This window comes from Schistocerca gregaria, chromosome 6 (genome assembly GCF_023897955.1).
Source record: "Schistocerca gregaria isolate iqSchGreg1 chromosome 6, iqSchGreg1.2, whole genome shotgun sequence".
In the NCBI taxonomy this organism is placed as follows: domain Eukaryota; kingdom Metazoa; phylum Arthropoda; class Insecta; order Orthoptera; family Acrididae; genus Schistocerca; species Schistocerca gregaria.
Genome location: NC_064925.1, coordinates 182,833,849 through 182,857,255, shown reverse-complemented (window position 1 = coordinate 182,857,255; position 23,407 = coordinate 182,833,849). Strand labels below are relative to the sequence as shown.

General features: G+C 42.1%; 9 non-coding genes across 9 annotated transcripts; all 9 read left to right on the top strand.

The window, feature by feature from the left end:
• The first annotated feature begins 1,348 nt into the window (after positions 1-1,348).
• LOC126279709 (U6 spliceosomal RNA) lies at positions 1,349-1,455 on the top strand. Its single transcript, XR_007551173.1, has one exon. It is a non-coding gene; the product is annotated as a U6 spliceosomal RNA (small nuclear RNA).
• A 2,476-nt stretch (positions 1,456-3,931) lies between these two features.
• LOC126279436 (U6 spliceosomal RNA) lies at positions 3,932-4,038 on the top strand. The gene has a single exon (XR_007550917.1). It is a non-coding gene; the product is annotated as a U6 spliceosomal RNA (small nuclear RNA).
• A 2,476-nt stretch (positions 4,039-6,514) lies between these two features.
• LOC126279708 (U6 spliceosomal RNA) lies at positions 6,515-6,621 on the top strand. The gene has a single exon (XR_007551172.1). It is a non-coding gene; the product is annotated as a U6 spliceosomal RNA (small nuclear RNA).
• A 2,476-nt stretch (positions 6,622-9,097) lies between these two features.
• Positions 9,098-9,204, top strand: LOC126279435 (U6 spliceosomal RNA). Its single transcript, XR_007550916.1, has one exon. It is a non-coding gene; the product is annotated as a U6 spliceosomal RNA (small nuclear RNA).
• A 2,476-nt stretch (positions 9,205-11,680) lies between these two features.
• On the top strand, positions 11,681-11,787 carry LOC126279434 (U6 spliceosomal RNA). Its single transcript, XR_007550915.1, has one exon. It is a non-coding gene; the product is annotated as a U6 spliceosomal RNA (small nuclear RNA).
• Positions 11,788-14,263: 2,476 nt separating this feature from the next.
• LOC126279433 (U6 spliceosomal RNA) lies at positions 14,264-14,370 on the top strand. Its single transcript, XR_007550914.1, has one exon. It is a non-coding gene; the product is annotated as a U6 spliceosomal RNA (small nuclear RNA).
• A 2,476-nt stretch (positions 14,371-16,846) lies between these two features.
• On the top strand, positions 16,847-16,953 carry LOC126279432 (U6 spliceosomal RNA). The gene has a single exon (XR_007550913.1). It is a non-coding gene; the product is annotated as a U6 spliceosomal RNA (small nuclear RNA).
• A 2,476-nt stretch (positions 16,954-19,429) lies between these two features.
• Positions 19,430-19,536, top strand: LOC126279431 (U6 spliceosomal RNA). Its single transcript, XR_007550912.1, has one exon. It is a non-coding gene; the product is annotated as a U6 spliceosomal RNA (small nuclear RNA).
• A 2,476-nt stretch (positions 19,537-22,012) lies between these two features.
• On the top strand, positions 22,013-22,119 carry LOC126279318 (U6 spliceosomal RNA). Its single transcript, XR_007550803.1, has one exon. It is a non-coding gene; the product is annotated as a U6 spliceosomal RNA (small nuclear RNA).
• Positions 22,120-23,407: the final 1,288 nt, after the last annotated feature.

The window sequence follows — 23,407 nt, the reverse complement described above, 5'->3', positions numbered from 1 at the left end:
AATCCCATCAATGTGATACAAGTCGATGGTGTTCACAATTGCAGCTGATGCACCTCTCATCCTGTGTCTAGGAGAAAGATTGGACAAACTCTGCATGCAATATTCATCATGTTACATACACAGAAGCTCTACCACATAAGCAGATACAGAGCCAGTCAAGACACAAAACACTAGCAAGCTTCAAGATTTCAGGAATAGACAACTACATCACAAACCAGTTTGTGTCACATGACACCAGTAGCTACTCAGTTATTAACTGCTTTCAAATACTAAATCTATCACTCTTTGTTCTGCACTAGCAATTCTTCCTGCAATAACAACATTCACCAACCTGGATTACAGCTGATTGACATTTCACAGGAACATAACTACAGCTACTAACACAATGCTAACCTGGTTTCTCTTACCACATGTCCCCTCGATATTTTAGGCTCATTCACACACCTCAATCACAGTGTTTCACTGTTGTCAAGTAGACCTGCCCTGTGTACACCTGGATCAACACAAATACATCACCTGGTATTGTACTGAAAACGGAACTATGTCCATAATTCCTACTACTATCTCACACAAGTCGCATTAACCCATCCATGCCCTGGTAATGACCTACACTGCTGTGTTTCAAAGTGTGCAATACGAATGCTGTTTTTAATGGTTCGTGAGGCTACTGTGTCTCTTCTTGCAGTCACTATTGTCTTCTGGCGCCATTGGATGAATAGAACCATGCTTGGTCTCTGTGGAGTTCCTCAGTAATTTACATGGTCACAGGCTGTGTCTTCTTGTGTTGTACTTGATGTGTGAGTTAAAAGTTGCATTGCATATGAGCACTCTGTAATTAAATCGATAGGTATCGTAAGAAAGTACTACTGCAAGAGTAATGCAATTTGTGTTAGCAGTGAAGACAGTTTGGCCAAAATATTCGCTTGTTTTGAGAGTCTTGAAGACCTGCTACCTGCTCCAGTCAGAGTCATTTATCCCACACATTAGAGAAGTGTGTTTCATACGTATGCCTATAAGACACTAAACTCGGGATGTGAGAACATGGCGACAATAGCTGCCAACACGTCTTGCTGCCGCCTAGCGGCAGCTGTGTGAAACTGCTGCTGCTCTGGGTGGATGGTGCGAGAGCAAACGACTCTACGATCTAAGTTTTACACCCAAAACTGCCAAATCTACAGTTGACAGAGCTGCCACTTACTAAGAACGACACCTCGCAGTAATTAGTTCACAAATTAGCACTCGGCAGGCCTTGTGTTCCTCGCCAGAGCTGTGTAAACCTACGTCCAAGCCGAACCATGTTTGACGCGACGCCATAACTATATATACAATTTCAGAGGGCTCCTCGAATGTACTCGCTTCGGCGGTACATATACTAAAATTGGAACGATACAGAGAACATTAGCATGGCCCCTGCGCAAGGATGACACGCAAAATCGTGAAGCGTTCCACATTTTTTTTCGCAATCTCACTCTCTCATGCCTCACATCAGCTGCTAATACCATCAGCCAACTACACAAGTTTCGCTTCATATCTGCACCCACTTGTCACAAACTATGCTCTCCATTTACGCAGTTCTCCTCCACTTTCTTTCATTCACAACAGAACATGACAAAACTGGCAATAAACCTATCCCTTACATCACCAATGCACATCTAAAATGTCACTCTAATAACAAGTCAGCAAGCACACCAAAACCACAAGTACATGTCACTAGCACCCCTTCAACACAAATCACAGCCAGGCTAAGCCTAGCACAGGCAAAAGCCTCTTCTCTTCCTCAGTATCACACTCAGCTGTCACAGCATCTCTTGCTACTGTCTCAATCATGTCATTTCATAACACACACCTACTGCCACACACAACATTTGGAAACCTTACACCAACTTTACACAAGATAGCTGCATGTTCCAAATCTTTCTCACTCACATACTTTCACTTAGACTACTGCTTAAATACACTCTAGCGCTCTAAAATTAGCTTGCATTACCTAATATTTATTTTTCTCTAACGCCTACAAAGCTTCTGGTGCCTGTAAGCCACTATCACATACTGTCTGCACACAGACCCACAATATTTATCTTTATTCATCTTCATGGCTGCAGCTGATGCCATAATTGTTTGAGCAGCATAAACAAACATGTGAAGGAAGGTGTATCTTTCATCATTAAGTGTGCAAGCTACCCCTTTACAGGAAGTTTATTTAACATTATGTTTCAAGTAACTTTCCTAGTGGCCTTGCTATCCAGCTGCAGCCTCATAATACAGACTGCAGGTGACACCTCATCAGGTTCTTAACTGAAGCATATCTGCCTGTGTAATAAGCCACTGCCCTTCACCTAAAAACCAACTATTACTGCAAATCTGTGGTGCATCAGCATGTCATGTACAAATTTCACTGGTGTGACCCACAAAGTATTTTCCCACATGTCTGGCAATCTGCCATTACATACAGTTACCTAAATAAATTCCAAAAGTGTCAGCCAATGAATACCACAACACTGAAGTGTTTAGACAGCAGACCAGTATGCTAATATTAACATATAGCATTTAGATGTGAGACTCTACTATTTTGACAGCACTTTGAATCCCATCAATGTGTTACAAGTCGATGGTGTTCACAATTGCAGCTGATGCACCTCTCATCCTGTGTCTAGGAGAAAGATTGGACAAACTCTGCATGCAATATTCATCATGTTACATACACAGAAGCTCTACCACATAAGCAGATACAGAGCCAGTCAAGACACAAAACACTAGCAAGCTTCAAGATTTCAGGAATAGACAACTACATCACAAACCAGTTTGTGTCACATGACACCAGTAGCTACTCAGTTATTAACTGCTTTCAAATACTAAATCTATCACTCTTTGTTCTGCACTAGCAATTCTTCCTGCAATAACAACATTCACCAACCTGGATTACAGCTGATTGACATTTCACAGGAACATAACTACAGCTACTAACACAATGCTAACCTGGTTTCTCTTACCACATGTCCCCTCGATATTTTAGGCTCATTCACACACCTCAATCACAGTGTTTCACTGTTGTCAAGTAGACCTGCCCTGTGTACACCTGGATCAACACAAATACATCACCTGGTATTGTACTGAAAACGGAACTATGTCCATAATTCCTACTACTATCTCACACAAGTCGCATTAACCCATCCATGCCCTGGTAATGACCTACACTGCTGTGTTTCAAAGTGTGCAATACGAATGCTGTTTTTAATGGTTCGTGAGGCTACTGTGTCTCTTCTTGCAGTCACTATTGTCTTCTGGCGCCATTGGATGAATAGAACCATGCTTGGTCTCTGTGGAGTTCCTCAGTAATTTACATGGTCACAGGCTGTGTCTTCTTGTGTTGTACTTGATGTGTGAGTTAAAAGTTGCATTGCATATGAGCACTCTGTAATTAAATCGATAGGTATCGTAAGAAAGTACTACTGCAAGAGTAATGCAATTTGTGTTAGCAGTGAAGACAGTTTGGCCAAAATATTCGCTTGTTTTGAGAGTCTTGAAGACCTGCTACCTGCTCCAGTCAGAGTCATTTATCCCACAAATTAGAGAAGTGTGTTTCATACGTATGCCTATAAGACACTAAACTCGGGATGTGAGAACATGGCGACAATAGCTGCCAACACGTCTTGCTGCCGCCTAGCGGCAGCTGTGTGAAACTGCTGCTGCTCTGGGTGGATGGTGCGAGAGCAAACGACTCTACGATCTAAGTTTTACACCCAAAACTGCCAAATCTACAGTTGACAGAGCTGCCACGTACTAAGAACGACACCTCGCAGTAATTAGTTCACAAATTAGCACTCGGCAGGCCTTGTGTTCCTCGCCAGAGCTGTGTAAACCTACGTCCAAGCCGAACCATGTTTGACGCGACGCCATAACTATATATACAATTTCAGAGGGCTCCTCGAATGTACTCGCTTCGGCGGTACATATACTAAAATTGGAACGATACAGAGAAGATTAGCATGGCCCCTGCGCAAGGATGACACGCAAAATCGTGAAGCGTTCCACATTTTTTTTCGCAATCTCACTCTCTCATGCCTCACATCAGCTGCTAATACCATCAGCCAACTACACAAGTTTCGCTTCATATCTGCACCCACTTGTCACAAACTATGCTCTCCATTTACGCAGTTCTCCTCCACTTTCTTTCATTCACAACAGAACATGACAAAACTGGCAATAAACCTATCCCTTACATCACCAATGCACATCTAAAATGTCACTCTAATAACAAGTCAGCAAGCACACCAAAACCACAAGTACATGTCACTAGCACCCCTTCAACACAAATCACAGCCAGGCTAAGCCTAGCACAGGCAAAAGCCTCTTCTCTTCCTCAGTATCACACTCAGCTGTCACAGCATCTCTTGCTACTGTCTCAATCATGTCATTTCATAACACACACCTACTGCCACACACAACATTTGGAAACCTTACACCAACTTTACACAAGATAGCTGCATGTTCCAAATCTTTCTCACTCACATACTTTCACTTAGACTACTGCTTAAATACACTCTAGCGCTCTAAAATTAGCTTGCATTACCTAATATTTATTTTTCTCTAACGCCTACAAAGCTTCTGGTGCCTGTAAGCCACTATCACATACTGTCTGCACACAGACCCACAATATTTATCTTTATTCATCTTCATGGCTGCAGCTGATGCCATAATTGTTTGAGCAGCATAAACAAACATGTGAAGGAAGGTGTATCTTTCATCATTAAGTGTGCAAGCTACCCCTTTACAGGAAGTTTATTTAACATTATGTTTCAAGTAACTTTCCTAGTGGCCTTGCTATCCAGCTGCAGCCTCATAATACAGACTGCAGGTGACACCTCATCAGGTTCTTAACTGAAGCATATCTGCCTGTGTAATAAGCCACTGCCCTTCACCTAAAAACCAACTATTACTGCAAATCTGTGGTGCATCAGCATGTCATGTACAAATTTCACTGGTGTGACCCACAAAGTATTTTCCCACATGTCTGGCAATCTGCCATTACATACAGTTACCTAAATAAATTCCAAAAGTGTCAGCCAATGAATACCACAACACTGAAGTGTTTAGACAGCAGACCAGTATGCTAATATTAACATATAGCATTTAGATGTGAGACTCTACTATTTTGACAGCACTTTGAATCCCATCAATGTGTTACAAGTCGATGGTGTTCACAATTGCAGCTGATGCACCTCTCATCCTGTGTCTAGGAGAAAGATTGGACAAACTCTGCATGCAATATTCATCATGTTACATACACAGAAGCTCTACCACATAAGCAGATACAGAGCCAGTCAAGACACAAAACACTAGCAAGCTTCAAGATTTCAGGAATAGACAACTACATCACAAACCAGTTTGTGTCACATGACACCAGTAGCTACTCAGTTATTAACTGCTTTCAAATACTAAATCTATCACTCTTTGTTCTGCACTAGCAATTCTTCCTGCAATAACAACATTCACCAACCTGGATTACAGCTGATTGACATTTCACAGGAACATAACTACAGCTACTAACACAATGCTAACCTGGTTTCTCTTACCACATGTCCCCTCGATATTTTAGGCTCATTCACACACCTCAATCACAGTGTTTCACTGTTGTCAAGTAGACCTGCCCTGTGTACACCTGGATCAACACAAATACATCACCTGGTATTGTACTGAAAACGGAACTATGTCCATAATTCCTACTACTATCTCACACAAGTCGCATTAACCCATCCATGCCCTGGTAATGACCTACACTGCTGTGTTTCAAAGTGTGCAATACGAATGCTGTTTTTAATGGTTCGTGAGGCTACTGTGTCTCTTCTTGCAGTCACTATTGTCTTCTGGCGCCATTGGATGAATAGAACCATGCTTGGTCTCTGTGGAGTTCCTCAGTAATTTACATGGTCACAGGCTGTGTCTTCTTGTGTTGTACTTGATGTGTGAGTTAAAAGTTGCATTGCATATGAGCACTCTGTAATTAAATCGATAGGTATCGTAAGAAAGTACTACTGCAAGAGTAATGCAATTTGTGTTAGCAGTGAAGACAGTTTGGCCAAAATATTCGCTTGTTTTGAGAGTCTTGAAGACCTGCTACCTGCTCCAGTCAGAGTCATTTATCCCACAAATTAGAGAAGTGTGTTTCATACGTATGCCTATAAGACACTAAACTCGGGATGTGAGAACATGGCGACAATAGCTGCCAACACGTCTTGCTGCCGCCTAGCGGCAGCTGTGTGAAACTGCTGCTGCTCTGGGTGGATGGTGCGAGAGCAAACGACTCTACGATCTAAGTTTTACACCCAAAACTGCCAAATCTACAGTTGACAGAGCTGCCACGTACTAAGAACGACACCTCGCAGTAATTAGTTCACAAATTAGCACTCGGCAGGCCTTGTGTTCCTCGCCAGAGCTGTGTAAACCTACGTCCAAGCCGAACCATGTTTGACGCGACGCCATAACTATATATACAATTTCAGAGGGCTCCTCGAATGTACTCGCTTCGGCGGTACATATACTAAAATTGGAACGATACAGAGAACATTAGCATGGCCCCTGCGCAAGGATGACACGCAAAATCGTGAAGCGTTCCACATTTTTTTTCGCAATCTCACTCTCTCATGCCTCACATCAGCTGCTAATACCATCAGCCAACTACACAAGTTTCGCTTCATATCTGCACCCACTTGTCACAAACTATGCTCTCCATTTACGCAGTTCTCCTCCACTTTCTTTCATTCACAACAGAACATGACAAAACTGGCAATAAACCTATCCCTTACATCACCAATGCACATCTAAAATGTCACTCTAATAACAAGTCAGCAAGCACACCAAAACCACAAGTACATGTCACTAGCACCCCTTCAACACAAATCACAGCCAGGCTAAGCCTAGCACAGGCAAAAGCCTCTTCTCTTCCTCAGTATCACACTCAGCTGTCACAGCATCTCTTGCTACTGTCTCAATCATGTCATTTCATAACACACACCTACTGCCACACACAACATTTGGAAACCTTACACCAACTTTACACAAGATAGCTGCATGTTCCAAATCTTTCTCACTCACATACTTTCACTTAGACTACTGCTTAAATACACTCTAGCGCTCTAAAATTAGCTTGCATTACCTAATATTTATTTTTCTCTAACGCCTACAAAGCTTCTGGTGCCTGTAAGCCACTATCACATACTGTCTGCACACAGACCCACAATATTTATCTTTATTCATCTTCATGGCTGCAGCTGATGCCATAATTGTTTGAGCAGCATAAACAAACATGTGAAGGAAGGTGTATCTTTCATCATTAAGTGTGCAAGCTACCCCTTTACAGGAAGTTTATTTAACATTATGTTTCAAGTAACTTTCCTAGTGGCCTTGCTATCCAGCTGCAGCCTCATAATACAGACTGCAGGTGACACCTCATCAGGTTCTTAACTGAAGCATATCTGCCTGTGTAATAAGCCACTGCCCTTCACCTAAAAACCAACTATTACTGCAAATCTGTGGTGCATCAGCATGTCATGTACAAATTTCACTGGTGTGACCCACAAAGTATTTTCCCACATGTCTGGCAATCTGCCATTACATACAGTTACCTAAATAAATTCCAAAAGTGTCAGCCAATGAATACCACAACACTGAAGTGTTTAGACAGCAGACCAGTATGCTAATATTAACATACAGCATTTAGATGTGAGACTCTACTATTTTGACAGCACTTTGAATCCCATCAATGTGATACAAGTCGATGGTGTTCACAATTGCAGCTGATGCACCTCTCATCCTGTGTCTAGGAGAAAGATTGGACAAACTCTGCATGCAATATTCATCATGTTACATACACAGAAGCTCTACCACATAAGCAGATACAGAGCCAGTCAAGACACAAAACACTAGCAAGCTTCAAGATTTCAGGAATAGACAACTACATCACAAACCAGTTTGTGTCACATGACACCAGTAGCTACTCAGTTATTAACTGCTTTCAAATACTAAATCTATCACTCTTTGTTCTGCACTAGCAATTCTTCCTGCAATAACAACATTCACCAACCTGGATTACAGCTGATTGACATTTCACAGGAACATAACTACAGCTACTAACACAATGCTAACCTGGTTTCTCTTACCACATGTCCCCTCGATATTTTAGGCTCATTCACACACCTCAATCACAGTGTTTCACTGTTGTCAAGTAGACCTGCCCTGTGTACACCTGGATCAACACAAATACATCACCTGGTATTGTACTGAAAACGGAACTATGTCCATCATTCCTACTACTATCTCACACAAGTCGCATTAACCCATCCATGCCCTGGTAATGACCTACACTGCTGTGTTTCAAAGTGTGCAATACGAATGCTGTTTTTAATGGTTCGTGAGGCTACTGTGTCTCTTCTTGCAGTCACTATTGTCTTCTGGCGCCATTGGATGAATAGAACCATGCTTGGTCTCTGTGGAGTTCCTCAGTAATTTACATGGTCACAGGCTGTGTCTTCTTGTGTTGTACTTGATGTGTGAGTTAAAAGTTGCATTGCATATGAGCACTCTGTAATTAAATCGATAGGTATCGTAAGAAAGTACTACTGCAAGAGTAATGCAATTTGTGTTAGCAGTGAAGACAGTTTGGCCAAAATATTCGCTTGTTTTGAGAGTCTTGAAGACCTGCTACCTGCTCCAGTCAGAGTCATTTATCCCACACATTAGAGAAGTGTGTTTCATACGTATGCCTATAAGACACTAAACTCGGGATGTGAGAACATGGCGACAATAGCTGCCAACACGTCTTGCTGCCGCCTAGCGGCAGCTGTGTGAAACTGCTGCTGCTCTGGGTGGATGGTGCGAGAGCAAACGACTCTACGATCTAAGTTTTACACCCAAAACTGCCAAATCTACAGTTGACAGAGCTGCCACTTACTAAGAACGACACCTCGCAGTAATTAGTTCACAAATTAGCACTCGGCAGGCCTTGTGTTCCTCGCCAGAGCTGTGTAAACCTACGTCCAAGCCGAACCATGTTTGACGCGACGCCATAACTATATATACAATTTCAGAGGGCTCCTCGAATGTACTCGCTTCGGCGGTACATATACTAAAATTGGAACGATACAGAGAAGATTAGCATGGCCCCTGCGCAAGGATGACACGCAAAATCGTGAAGCGTTCCACATTTTTTTTCGCAATCTCACTCTCTCATGCCTCACATCAGCTGCTAATACCATCAGCCAACTACACAAGTTTCGCTTCATATCTGCACCCACTTGTCACAAACTATGCTCTCCATTTACGCAGTTCTCCTCCACTTTCTTTCATTCACAACAGAACATGACAAAACTGGCAATAAACCTATCCCTTACATCACCAATGCACATCTAAAATGTCACTCTAATAACAAGTCAGCAAGCACACCAAAACCACAAGTACATGTCACTAGCACCCCTTCAACACAAATCACAGCCAGGCTAAGCCTAGCACAGGCAAAAGCCTCTTCTCTTCCTCAGTATCACACTCAGCTGTCACAGCATCTCTTGCTACTGTCTCAATCATGTCATTTCATAACACACACCTACTGCCACACACAACATTTGGAAACCTTACACCAACTTTACACAAGATAGCTGCATGTTCCAAATCTTTCTCACTCACATACTTTCACTTAGACTACTGCTTAAATACACTCTAGCGCTCTAAAATTAGCTTGCATTACCTAATATTTATTTTTCTCTAACGCCTACAAAGCTTCTGGTGCCTGTAAGCCACTATCACATACTGTCTGCACACAGACCCACAATATTTATCTTTATTCATCTTCATGGCTGCAGCTGATGCCATAATTGTTTGAGCAGCATAAACAAACATGTGAAGGAAGGTGTATCTTTCATCATTAAGTGTGCAAGCTACCCCTTTACAGGAAGTTTATTTAACATTATGTTTCAAGTAACTTTCCTAGTGGCCTTGCTATCCAGCTGCAGCCTCATAATACAGACTGCAGGTGACACCTCATCAGGTTCTTAACTGAAGCATATCTGCCTGTGTAATAAGCCACTGCCCTTCACCTAAAAACCAACTATTACTGCAAATCTGTGGTGCATCAGCATGTCATGTACAAATTTCACTGGTGTGACCCACAAAGTATTTTCCCACATGTCTGGCAATCTGCCATTACATACAGTTACCTAAATAAATTCCAAAAGTGTCAGCCAATGAATACCACAACACTGAAGTGTTTAGACAGCAGACCAGTATGCTAATATTAACATACAGCATTTAGATGTGAGACTCTACTATTTTGACAGCACTTTGAATCCCATCAATGTGATACAAGTCGATGGTGTTCACAATTGCAGCTGATGCACCTCTCATCCTGTGTCTAGGAGAAAGATTGGACAAACTCTGCATGCAATATTCATCATGTTACATACACAGAAGCTCTACCACATAAGCAGATACAGAGCCAGTCAAGACACAAAACACTAGCAAGCTTCAAGATTTCAGGAATAGACAACTACATCACAAACCAGTTTGTGTCACATGACACCAGTAGCTACTCAGTTATTAACTGCTTTCAAATACTAAATCTATCACTCTTTGTTCTGCACTAGCAATTCTTCCTGCAATAACAACATTCACCAACCTGGATTACAGCTGATTGACATTTCACAGGAACATAACTACAGCTACTAACACAATGCTAACCTGGTTTCTCTTACCACATGTCCCCTCGATATTTTAGGCTCATTCACACACCTCAATCACAGTGTTTCACTGTTGTCAAGTAGACCTGCCCTGTGTACACCTGGATCAACACAAATACATCACCTGGTATTGTACTGAAAACGGAACTATGTCCATCATTCCTACTACTATCTCACACAAGTCGCATTAACCCATCCATGCCCTAGTAATGACCTACACTGCTGTGTTTCAAAGTGTGCAATACGAATGCTGTTTTTAATGGTTCGTGAGGCTACTGTGTCTCTTCTTGCAGTCACTATTGTCTTCTGGCGCCATTGGATGAATAGAACCATGCTTGGTCTCTGTGGAGTTCCTCAGTAATTTACATGGTCACAGGCTGTGTCTTCTTGTGTTGTACTTGATGTGTGAGTTAAAAGTTGCATTGCATATGAGCACTCTGTAATTAAATCGATAGGTATCGTAAGAAAGTACTACTGCAAGAGTAATGCAATTTGTGTTAGCAGTGAAGACAGTTTGGCCAAAATATTCGCTTGTTTTGAGAGTCTTGAAGACCTGCTACCTGCTCCAGTCAGAGTCATTTATCCCACACATTAGAGAAGTGTGTTTCATACGTATGCCTATAAGACACTAAACTCGGGATGTGAGAACATGGCGACAATAGCTGCCAACACGTCTTGCTGCCGCCTAGCGGCAGCTGTGTGAAACTGCTGCTGCTCTGGGTGGATGGTGCGAGAGCAAACGACTCTACGATCTAAGTTTTACACCCAAAACTGCCAAATCTACAGTTGACAGAGCTGCCACTTACTAAGAACGACACCTCGCAGTAATTAGTTCACAAATTAGCACTCGGCAGGCCTTGTGTTCCTCGCCAGAGCTGTGTAAACCTACGTCCAAGCCGAACCATGTTTGACGCGACGCCATAACTATATATACAATTTCAGAGGGCTCCTCGAATGTACTCGCTTCGGCGGTACATATACTAAAATTGGAACGATACAGAGAAGATTAGCATGGCCCCTGCGCAAGGATGACACGCAAAATCGTGAAGCGTTCCACATTTTTTTTCGCAATCTCACTCTCTCATGCCTCACATCAGCTGCTAATACCATCAGCCAACTACACAAGTTTCGCTTCATATCTGCACCCACTTGTCACAAACTATGCTCTCCATTTACGCAGTTCTCCTCCACTTTCTTTCATTCACAACAGAACATGACAAAACTGGCAATAAACCTATCCCTTACATCACCAATGCACATCTAAAATGTCACTCTAATAACAAGTCAGCAAGCACACCAAAACCACAAGTACATGTCACTAGCACCCCTTCAACACAAATCACAGCCAGGCTAAGCCTAGCACAGGCAAAAGCCTCTTCTCTTCCTCAGTATCACACTCAGCTGTCACAGCATCTCTTGCTACTGTCTCAATCATGTCATTTCATAACACACACCTACTGCCACACACAACATTTGGAAACCTTACACCAACTTTACACAAGATAGCTGCATGTTCCAAATCTTTCTCACTCACATACTTTCACTTAGACTACTGCTTAAATACACTCTAGCGCTCTAAAATTAGCTTGCATTACCTAATATTTATTTTTCTCTAACGCCTACAAAGCTTCTGGTGCCTGTAAGCCACTATCACATACTGTCTGCACACAGACCCACAATATTTATCTTTATTCATCTTCATGGCTGCAGCTGATGCCATAATTGTTTGAGCAGCATAAACAAACATGTGAAGGAAGGTGTATCTTTCATCATTAAGTGTGCAAGCTACCCCTTTACAGGAAGTTTATTTAACATTATGTTTCAAGTAACTTTCCTAGTGGCCTTGCTATCCAGCTGCAGCCTCATAATACAGACTGCAGGTGACACCTCATCAGGTTCTTAACTGAAGCATATCTGCCTGTGTAATAAGCCACTGCCCTTCACCTAAAAACCAACTATTACTGCAAATCTGTGGTGCATCAGCATGTCATGTACAAATTTCACTGGTGTGACCCACAAAGTATTTTCCCACATGTCTGGCAATCTGCCATTACATACAGTTACCTAAATAAATTCCAAAAGTGTCAGCCAATGAATACCACAACACTGAAGTGTTTAGACAGCAGACCAGTATGCTAATATTAACATATAGCATTTAGATGTGAGACTCTACTATTTTGACAGCACTTTGAATCCCATCAATGTGATACAAGTCGATGGTGTTCACAATTGCAGCTGATGCACCTCTCATCCTGTGTCTAGGAGAAAGATTGGACAAACTCTGCATGCAATATTCATCATGTTACATACACAGAAGCTCTACCACATAAGCAGATACAGAGCCAGTCAAGACACAAAACACTAGCAAGCTTCAAGATTTCAGGAATAGACAACTACATCACAAACCAGTTTGTGTCACATGACACCAGTAGCTACTCAGTTATTAACTGCTTTCAAATACTAAATCTATCACTCTTTGTTCTGCACTAGCAATTCTTCCTGCAATAACAACATTCACCAACCTGGATTACAGCTGATTGACATTTCACAGGAACATAACTACAGCTACTAACACAATGCTAACCTGGTTTCTCTTACCACATGTCCCCTCGATATTTTAGGCTCATTCACACACCTCAATCACAGTGTTTCACTGTTGTCAAGTAGACCTGCCCTGTGTACACCTGGATCAACACAAATACATCACCTGGTATTGTACTGAAAACGGAACTATGTCCATCATTCCTACTACTATCTCACACAAGTCGCATTAACCCATCCATGCCCTGGTAATGACCTACACTGCTGTGTTTCAAAGTGTGCAATACGAATGCTGTTTTTAATGGTTCGTGAGGCTACTGTGTCTCTTCTTGCAGTCACTATTGTCTTCTGGCGCCATTGGATGAATAGAACCATGCTTGGTCTCTGTGGAGTTCCTCAGTAATTTACATGGTCACAGGCTGTGTCTTCTTGTGTTGTACTTGATGTGTGAGTTAAAAGTTGCATTGCATATGAGCACTCTGTAATTAAATCGATAGGTATCGTAAGAAAGTACTACTGCAAGAGTAATGCAATTTGTGTTAGCAGTGAAGACAGTTTGGCCAAAATATTCGCTTGTTTTGAGAGTCTTGAAGACCTGCTACCTGCTCCAGTCAGAGTCATTTATCCCACACATTAGAGAAGTGTGTTTCATACGTATGCCTATAAGACACTAAACTCGGGATGTGAGAACATGGCGACAATAGCTGCCAACACGTCTTGCTGCCGCCTAGCGGCAGCTGTGTGAAACTGCTGCTGCTCTGGGTGGATGGTGCGAGAGCAAACGACTCTACGATCTAAGTTTTACACCCAAAACTGCCAAATCTACAGTTGACAGAGCTGCCACTTACTAAGAACGACACCTCGCAGTAATTAGTTCACAAATTAGCACTCGGCAGGCCTTGTGTTCCTCGCCAGAGCTGTGTAAACCTACGTCCAAGCCGAACCATGTTTGACGCGACGCCATAACTATATATACAATTTCAGAGGGCTCCTTGAATGTACTCGCTTCGGCGGTACATATACTAAAATTGGAACGATACAGAGAAGATTAGCATGGCCCCTGCGCAAGGATGACACGCAAAATCGTGAAGCGTTCCACATTTTTTTTCGCAATCTCACTCTCTCATGCCTCACATCAGCTGCTAATACCATCAGCCAACTACACAAGTTTCGCTTCATATCTGCACCCACTTGTCACAAACTATGCTCTCCATTTACGCAGTTCTCCTCCACTTTCTTTCATTCACAACAGAACATGACAAAACTGGCAATAAACCTATCCCTTACATCACCAATGCACATCTAAAATGTCACTCTAATAACAAGTCAGCAAGCACACCAAAACCACAAGTACATGTCACTAGCACCCCTTCAACACAAATCACAGCCAGGCTAAGCCTAGCACAGGCAAAAGCCTCTTCTCTTCCTCAGTATCACACTCAGCTGTCACAGCATCTCTTGCTACTGTCTCAATCATGTCATTTCATAACACACACCTACTGCCACACACAACATTTGGAAACCTTACACCAACTTTACACAAGATAGCTGCATGTTCCAAATCGTTCTCACTCACATACTTTCACTTAGACTACTGCTTAAATACACTCTAGCGCTCTAAAATTAGCTTGCATTACCTAATATTTATTTTTCTCTAACGCCTACAAAGCTTCTGGTGCCTGTAAGCCACTATCACATACTGTCTGCACACAGACCCACAATATTTATCTTTATTCATCTTCATGGCTGCAGCTGATGCCATAATTGTTTGAGCAGCATAAACAAACATGTGAAGGAAGGTGTATCTTTCATCATTAAGTGTGCAAGCTACCCCTTTACAGGAAGTTTATTTAACATTATGTTTCAAGTAACTTTCCTAGTGGCCTTGCTATCCAGCTGCAGCCTCATAATACAGACTGCAGGTGACACCTCATCAGGTTCTTAACTGAAGCATATCTGCCTGTGTAATAAGCCACTGCCCTTCACCTAAAAACCAACTATTACTGCAAATCTGTGGTGCATCAGCATGTCATGTACAAATTTCACTGGTGTGACCCACAAAGTATTTTCCCACATGTCTGGCAATCTGCCATTACATACAGTTACCTAAATAAATTCCAAAAGTGTCAGCCAATGAATACCACAACACTGAAGTGTTTAGACAGCAGACCAGTATGCTAATATTAACATATAGCATTTAGATGTGAGACTCTACTATTTTGACAGCACTTTGAATCCCATCAATGTGATACAAGTCGATGGTGTTCACAATTGCAGCTGATGCACCTCTCATCCTGTGTCTAGGAGAAAGATTGGACAAACTCTGCATGCAATATTCATCATGTTACATACACAGAAGCTCTACCACATAAGCAGATACAGAGCCAGTCAAGACACAAAACACTAGCAAGCTTCAAGATTTCAGGAATAGACAACTACATCACAAACCAGTTTGTGTCACATGACACCAGTAGCTACTCAGTTATTAACTGCTTTCAAATACTAAATCTATCACTCTTTGTTCTGCACTAGCAATTCTTCCTGCAATAACAACATTCACCAACCTGGATTACAGCTGATTGACATTTCACAGGAACATAACTACAGCTACTAACACAATGCTAACCTGGTTTCTCTTACCACATGTCCCCTCGATATTTTAGGCTCATTCACACACCTCAATCACAGTGTTTCACTGTTGTCAAGTAGACCTGCCCTGTGTACACCTGGATCAACACAAATACATCACCTGGTATTGTACTGAAAACGGAACTATGTCCATCATTCCTACTACTATCTCACACAAGTCGCATTAACCCATCCATGCCCTAGTAATGACCTACACTGCTGTGTTTCAAAGTGTGCAATACGAATGCTGTTTTTAATGGTTCGTGAGGCTACTGTGTCTCTTCTTGCAGTCACTATTGTCTTCTGGCGCCATTGGATGAATAGAACCATGCTTGGTCTCTGTGGAGTTCCTCAGTAATTTACATGGTCACAGGCTGTGTCTTCTTGTGTTGTACTTGATGTGTGAGTTAAAAGTTGCATTGCATATGAGCACTCTGTAATTAAATCGATAGGTATCGTAAGAAAGTACTACTGCAAGAGTAATGCAATTTGTGTTAGCAGTGAAGACAGTTTGGCCAAAATATTCGCTTGTTTTGAGAGTCTTGAAGACCTGCTACCTGCTCCAGTCAGAGTCATTTATCCCACACATTAGAGAAGTGTGTTTCATACGTATGCCTATAAGACACTAAACTCGGGATGTGAGAACATGGCGACAATAGCTGCCAACACGTCTTGCTGCCGCCTAGCGGCAGCTGTGTGAAACTGCTGCTGCTCTGGGTGGATGGTGCGAGAGCAAACGACTCTACGATCTAAGTTTTACACCCAAAACTGCCAAATCTACAGTTGACAGAGCTGCCACTTACTAAGAACGACACCTCGCAGTAATTAGTTCACAAATTAGCACTCGGCAGGCCTTGTGTTCCTCGCCAGAGCTGTGTAAACCTACGTCCAAGCCGAACCATGTTTGACGCGACGCCATAACTATATATACAATTTCAGAGGGCTCCTCGAATGTACTCGCTTCGGCGGTACATATACTAAAATTGGAACGATACAGAGAAGATTAGCATGGCCCCTGCGCAAGGATGACACGCAAAATCGTGAAGCGTTCCACATTTTTTTTCGCAATCTCACTCTCTCATGCCTCACATCAGCTGCTAATACCATCAGCCAACTACACAAGTTTCGCTTCATATCTGCACCCACTTGTCACAAACTATGCTCTCCATTTACGCAGTTCTCCTCCACTTTCTTTCATTCACAACAGAACATGACAAAACTGGCAATAAACCTATCCCTTACATCACCAATGCACATCTAAAATGTCACTCTAATAACAAGTCAGCAAGCACACCAAAACCACAAGTACATGTCACTAGCACCCCTTCAACACAAATCACAGCCAGGCTAAGCCTAGCACAGGCAAAAGCCTCTTCTCTTCCTCAGTATCACACTCAGCTGTCACAGCATCTCTTGCTACTGTCTCAATCATGTCATTTCATAACACACACCTACTGCCACACACAACATTTGGAAACCTTACACCAACTTTACACAAGATAGCTGCATGTTCCAAATCTTTCTCACTCACATACTTTCACTTAGACTACTGCTTAAATACACTCTAGCGCTCTAAAATTAGCTTGCATTACCTAATATTTATTTTTCTCTAACGCCTACAAAGCTTCTGGTGCCTGTAAGCCACTATCACATACTGTCTGCATACAGACCCACAATATTTATCTTTATTCATCTTCATGGCTGCAGCTGATGCCATAATTGTTTGAGCAGCATAAACAAACATGTGAAGGAAGGTGTATCTTTCATCATTAAGTGTGCAAGCTACCCCTTTACAGGAAGTTTATTTAACATTATGTTTCAAGTAACTTTCCTAGTGGCCTTGCTATCCAGCTGCAGCCTCATAATACAGACTGCAGGTGACACCTCATCAGGTTCTTAACTGAAGCATATCTGCCTGTGTAATAAGCCACTGCCCTTCACCTAAAAACCAACTATTACTGCAAATCTGTGGTGCATCAGCATGTCATGTACAAATTTCACTGGTGTGACCCACAAAGTATTTTCCCACATGTCTGGCAATCTGCCATTACATACAGTTACCTAAATAAATTCCAAAAGTGTCAGCCAATGAATACCACAACACTGAAGTGTTTAGACAGCAGACCAGTATGCTAATATTAACATATAGCATTTAGATGTGAGACTCTACTATTTTGACAGCACTTTGAATCCCATCAATGTGATACAAGTCGATGGTGTTCACAATTGCAGCTGATGCACCTCTCATCCTGTGTCTAGGAGAAAGATTGGACAAACTCTGCATGCAATATTCATCATGTTACATACACAGAAGCTCTACCACATAAGCAGATACAGAGCCAGTCAAGACACAAAACACTAGCAAGCTTCAAGATTTCAGGAATAGACAACTACATCACAAACCAGTTTGTGTCACATGACACCAGTAGCTACTCAGTTATTAACTGCTTTCAAATACTAAATCTATCACTCTTTGTTCTGCACTAGCAATTCTTCCTGCAATAACAACATTCACCAACCTGGATTACAGCTGATTGACATTTCACAGGAACATAACTACAGCTACTAACACAATGCTAACCTGGTTTCTCTTACCACATGTCCCCTCGATATTTTAGGCTCATTCACACACCTCAATCACAGTGTTTCACTGTTGTCAAGTAGACCTGCCCTGTGTACACCTGGATCAACACAAATACATCACCTGGTATTGTACTGAAAACGGAACTATGTCCATCATTCCTACTACTATCTCACACAAGTCGCATTAACCCATCCATGCCCTAGTAATGACCTACACTGCTGTGTTTCAAAGTGTGCAATACGAATGCTGTTTTTAATGGTTCGTGAGGCTACTGTGTCTCTTCTTGCAGTCACTATTGTCTTCTGGCGCCATTGGATGAATAGAACCATGCTTGGTCTCTGTGGAGTTCCTCAGTAATTTACATGGTCACAGGCTGTGTCTTCTTGTGTTGTACTTGATGTGTGAGTTAAAAGTTGCATTGCATATGAGCACTCTGTAATTAAATCGATAGGTATCGTAAGAAAGTACTACTGCAAGAGTAATGCAATTTGTGTTAGCAGTGAAGACAGTTTGGCCAAAATATTCGCTTGTTTTGAGAGTCTTGAAGACCTGCTACCTGCTCCAGTCAGAGTCATTTATCCCACACATTAGAGAAGTGTGTTTCATACGTATGCCTATAAGACACTAAACTCGGGATGTGAGAACATGGCGACAATAGCTGCCAACACGTCTTGCTGCCGCCTAGCGGCAGCTGTGTGAAACTGCTGCTGCTCTGGGTGGATGGTGCGAGAGCAAACGACTCTACGATCTAAGTTTTACACCCAAAACTGCCAAATCTACAGTTGACAGAGCTGCCACTTACTAAGAACGACACCTCGCAGTAATTAGTTCACAAATTAGCACTCGGCAGGCCTTGTGTTCCTCGCCAGAGCTGTGTAAACCTACGTCCAAGCCGAACCATGTTTGACGCGACGCCATAACTATATATACAATTTCAGAGGGCTCCTCGAATGTACTCGCTTCGGCGGTACATATACTAAAATTGGAACGATACAGAGAAGATTAGCATGGCCCCTGCGCAAGGATGACACGCAAAATCGTGAAGCGTTCCACATTTTTTTTCGCAATCTCACTCTCTCATGCCTCACATCAGCTGCTAATACCATCAGCCAACTACACAAGTTTCGCTTCATATCTGCACCCACTTGTCACAAACTATGCTCTCCATTTACGCAGTTCTCCTCCACTTTCTTTCATTCACAACAGAACATGACAAAACTGGCAATAAACCTATCCCTTACATCACCAATGCACATCTAAAATGTCACTCTAATAACAAGTCAGCAAGCACACCAAAACCACAAGTACATGTCACTAGCACCCCTTCAACACAAATCACAGCCAGGCTAAGCCTAGCACAGGCAAAAGCCTCTTCTCTTCCTCAGTATCACACTCAGCTGTCACAGCATCTCTTGCTACTGTCTCAATCATGTCATTTCATAACACACACCTACTGCCACACACAACATTTGGAAACCTTACACCAACTTTACACAAGATAGCTGCATGTTCCAAATCTTTCTCACTCACATACTTTCACTTAGACTACTGCTTAAATACACTCTAGCGCTCTAAAATTAGCTTGCATTACCTAATATTTATTTTTCTCTAACGCCTACAAAGCTTCTGGTGCCTGTAAGCCACTATCACATACTGTCTGCATACAGACCCACAATATTTATCTTTATTCATCTTCATGGCTGCAGCTGATGCCATAATTGTTTGAGCAGCATAAACAAACATGTGAAGGAAGGTGTATCTTTCATCATTAAGTGTGCAAGCTACCCCTTTACAGGAAGTTTATTTAACATTATGTTTCAAGTAACTTTCCTAGTGGCCTTGCTATCCAGCTGCAGCCTCATAATACAGACTGCAGGTGACACCTCATCAGGTTCTTAACTGAAGCATATCTGCCTGTGTAATAAGCCACTGCCCTTCACCTAAAAACCAACTATTACTGCAAATCTGTGGTGCATCAGCATGTCATGTACAAATTTCACTGGTGTGACCCACAAAGTATTTTCCCACATGTCTGGCAATCTGCCATTACATACAGTTACCTAAATAAATTCCAAAAGTGTCAGCCAATGAATACCACAACACTGAAGTGTTTAGACAGCAGACCAGTATGCTAATATTAACATATAGCATTTAGATGTGAGACTCTACTATTTTGACAGCACTTTGAATCCCATCAATGTGATACAAGTCGATGGTGTTCACAATTGCAGCTGATGCACCTCTCATCCTGTGTCTAGGAGAAAGATTGGACAAACTCTGCATGCAATATTCATCATGTTACATACACAGAAGCTCTACCACATAAGCAGATACAGAGCCAGTCAAGACACAAAACACTAGCAAGCTTCAAGATTTCAGGAATAGACAACTACATCACAAACCAGTTTGTGTCACATGACACCAGTAGCTACTCAGTTATTAACTGCTTTCAAATACTAAATCTATCACTCTTTGTTCTGCACTAGCAATTCTTCCTGCAATAACAACATTCACCAACCTGGATTACAGCTGATTGACATTTCACAGGAACATAACTACAGCTACTAACACAATGCTAACCTGGTTTCTCTTACCACATGTCCCCTCGATATTTTAGGCTCATTCACACACCTCAATCACAGTGTTTCACTGTTGTCAAGTAGACCTGCCCTGTGTACACCTGGATCAACACAAATACATCACCTGGTATTGTACTGAAAACGGAACTATGTCCATCATTCCTACTACTATCTCACACAAGTCGCATTAACCCATCCATGCCCTGGTAATGACCTACACTGCTGTGTTTCAAAGTGTGCAATACGAATGCTGTTTTTAATGGTTCGTGAGGCTACTGTGTCTCTTCTTGCAGTCACTATTGTCTTCTGGCGCCATTGGATGAATAGAACCATGCTTGGTCTCTGTGGAGTTCCTCAGTAATTTACATGGTCACAGGCTGTGTCTTCTTGTGTTGTACTTGATGTGTGAGTTAAAAGTTGCATTGCATATGAGCACTCTGTAATTAAATCGATAGGTATCGTAAGAAAGTACTACTGCAAGAGTAATGCAATTTGTGTTAGCAGTGAAGACAGTTTGGCCAAAATATTCGCTTGTTTTGAGAGTCTTGAAGACCTGCTACCTGCTCCAGTCAGAGTCATTTACCCCACACATTAGAGAAGTGTGTTTCATACGTATGCCTATAAGACACTAAACTCGGGATGTGAGAACATGGCGACAATAGCTGCCAACACGTCTTGCTGCCGCCTAGCGGCAGCTGTGTGAAACTGCTGCTGCTCTGGGTGGATGGTGCGAGAGCAAACGACTCTACGATCTAAGTTTTACACCCAAAACTGCCAAATCTACAGTTGACAGAGCTGCCACTTACTAAGAACGACACCTCGCAGTAATTAGTTCACAAATTAGCACTCGGCAGGCCTTGTGTTCCTCGCCAGAGCTGTGTAAACCTACGTCCAAGCCGAACCATGTTTGACGCGACGCCATAACTATATATACAATTTCAGAGGGCTCCTCGAATGTACTCGCTTCGGCGGTACATATACTAAAATTGGAACGATACAGAGAAGATTAGCATGGCCCCTGCGCAAGGATGACACGCAAAATCGTGAAGTGTTCCACATTTTTTTTCGCAATCTCACTCTCTCATGCCTCACATCAGCTGCTAATACCATCAGCCAACTACACAAGTTTCGCTTCATATCTGCACCCACTTGTCACAAACTATGCTCTCCATTTACGCAGTTCTCCTCCACTTTCTTTCATTCACAACAGAACATGACAAAACTGGCAATAAACCTATCCCTTACATCACCAATGCACATCTAAAATGTCACTCTAATAACAAGTCAGCAAGCACACCAAAACCACAAGTACATGTCACTAGCACCCCTTCAACACAAATCACAGCCAGGCTAAGCCTAGCACAGGCAAAAGCCTCTTCTCTTCCTCAGTATCACACTCAGCTGTCACAGCATCTCTTGCTACTGTCTCAATCATGTCATTTCATAACACACACCTACTGCCACACACAACATTTGGAAACCTTACACCAACTTTACACAAGATAGCTGCATGTTCCAAATCTTTCTCACTCACATACTTTCACTTAGACTACTGCTTAAATACACTCTAGCGCTCTAAAATTAGCTTGCATTACCTAATATTTATTTTTCTCTAACGCCTACAAAGCTTCTGGTGCCTGTAAGCCACTATCACATACTGTCTGCACACAGACCCACAATATTTATCTTTATTCATCTTCATGGCTGCAGCTGATGCCATAATTGTTTGAGCAGCATAAACAAACATGTGAAGGAAGGTGTATCTTTCATCATTAAGTGTGCAAGCTACCCCTTTACAGGAAGTTTATTTAACATTATGTTTCAAGTAACTTTCCTAGTGGCCTTGCTATCCAGCTGCAGCCTCATAATACAGACTGCAGGTGACACCTCATCAGGTTCTTAACTGAAGCATATCTGCCTGTGTAATAAGCCACTGCCCTTCACCTAAAAACCAACTATTACTGCAAATCTGTGGTGCATCAGCATGTCATGTACAAATTTCACTGGTGTGACCCACAAAGTATTTTCCCACATGTCTGGCAATCTGCCATTACATACAGTTACCTAAATAAATTCCAAAAGTGTCAGCCAATGAATACCACAACACTGAAGTGTTTAGACAGCAGACCAGTATGCTAATATTAACATACAGCATTTAGATGTGAGACTCTACTATTTTGACAGCACTTTGAATCCCATCAATGTGATACAAGTCGATGGTGTTCACAATTGCAGCTGATGCACCTCTCATCCTGTGTCTAGGAGAAAGATTGGACAAACTCTGCATGCAATATTCATCATGTTACATACACAGAAGCTCTACCACATAAGCAGATACAGAGCCAGTCAAG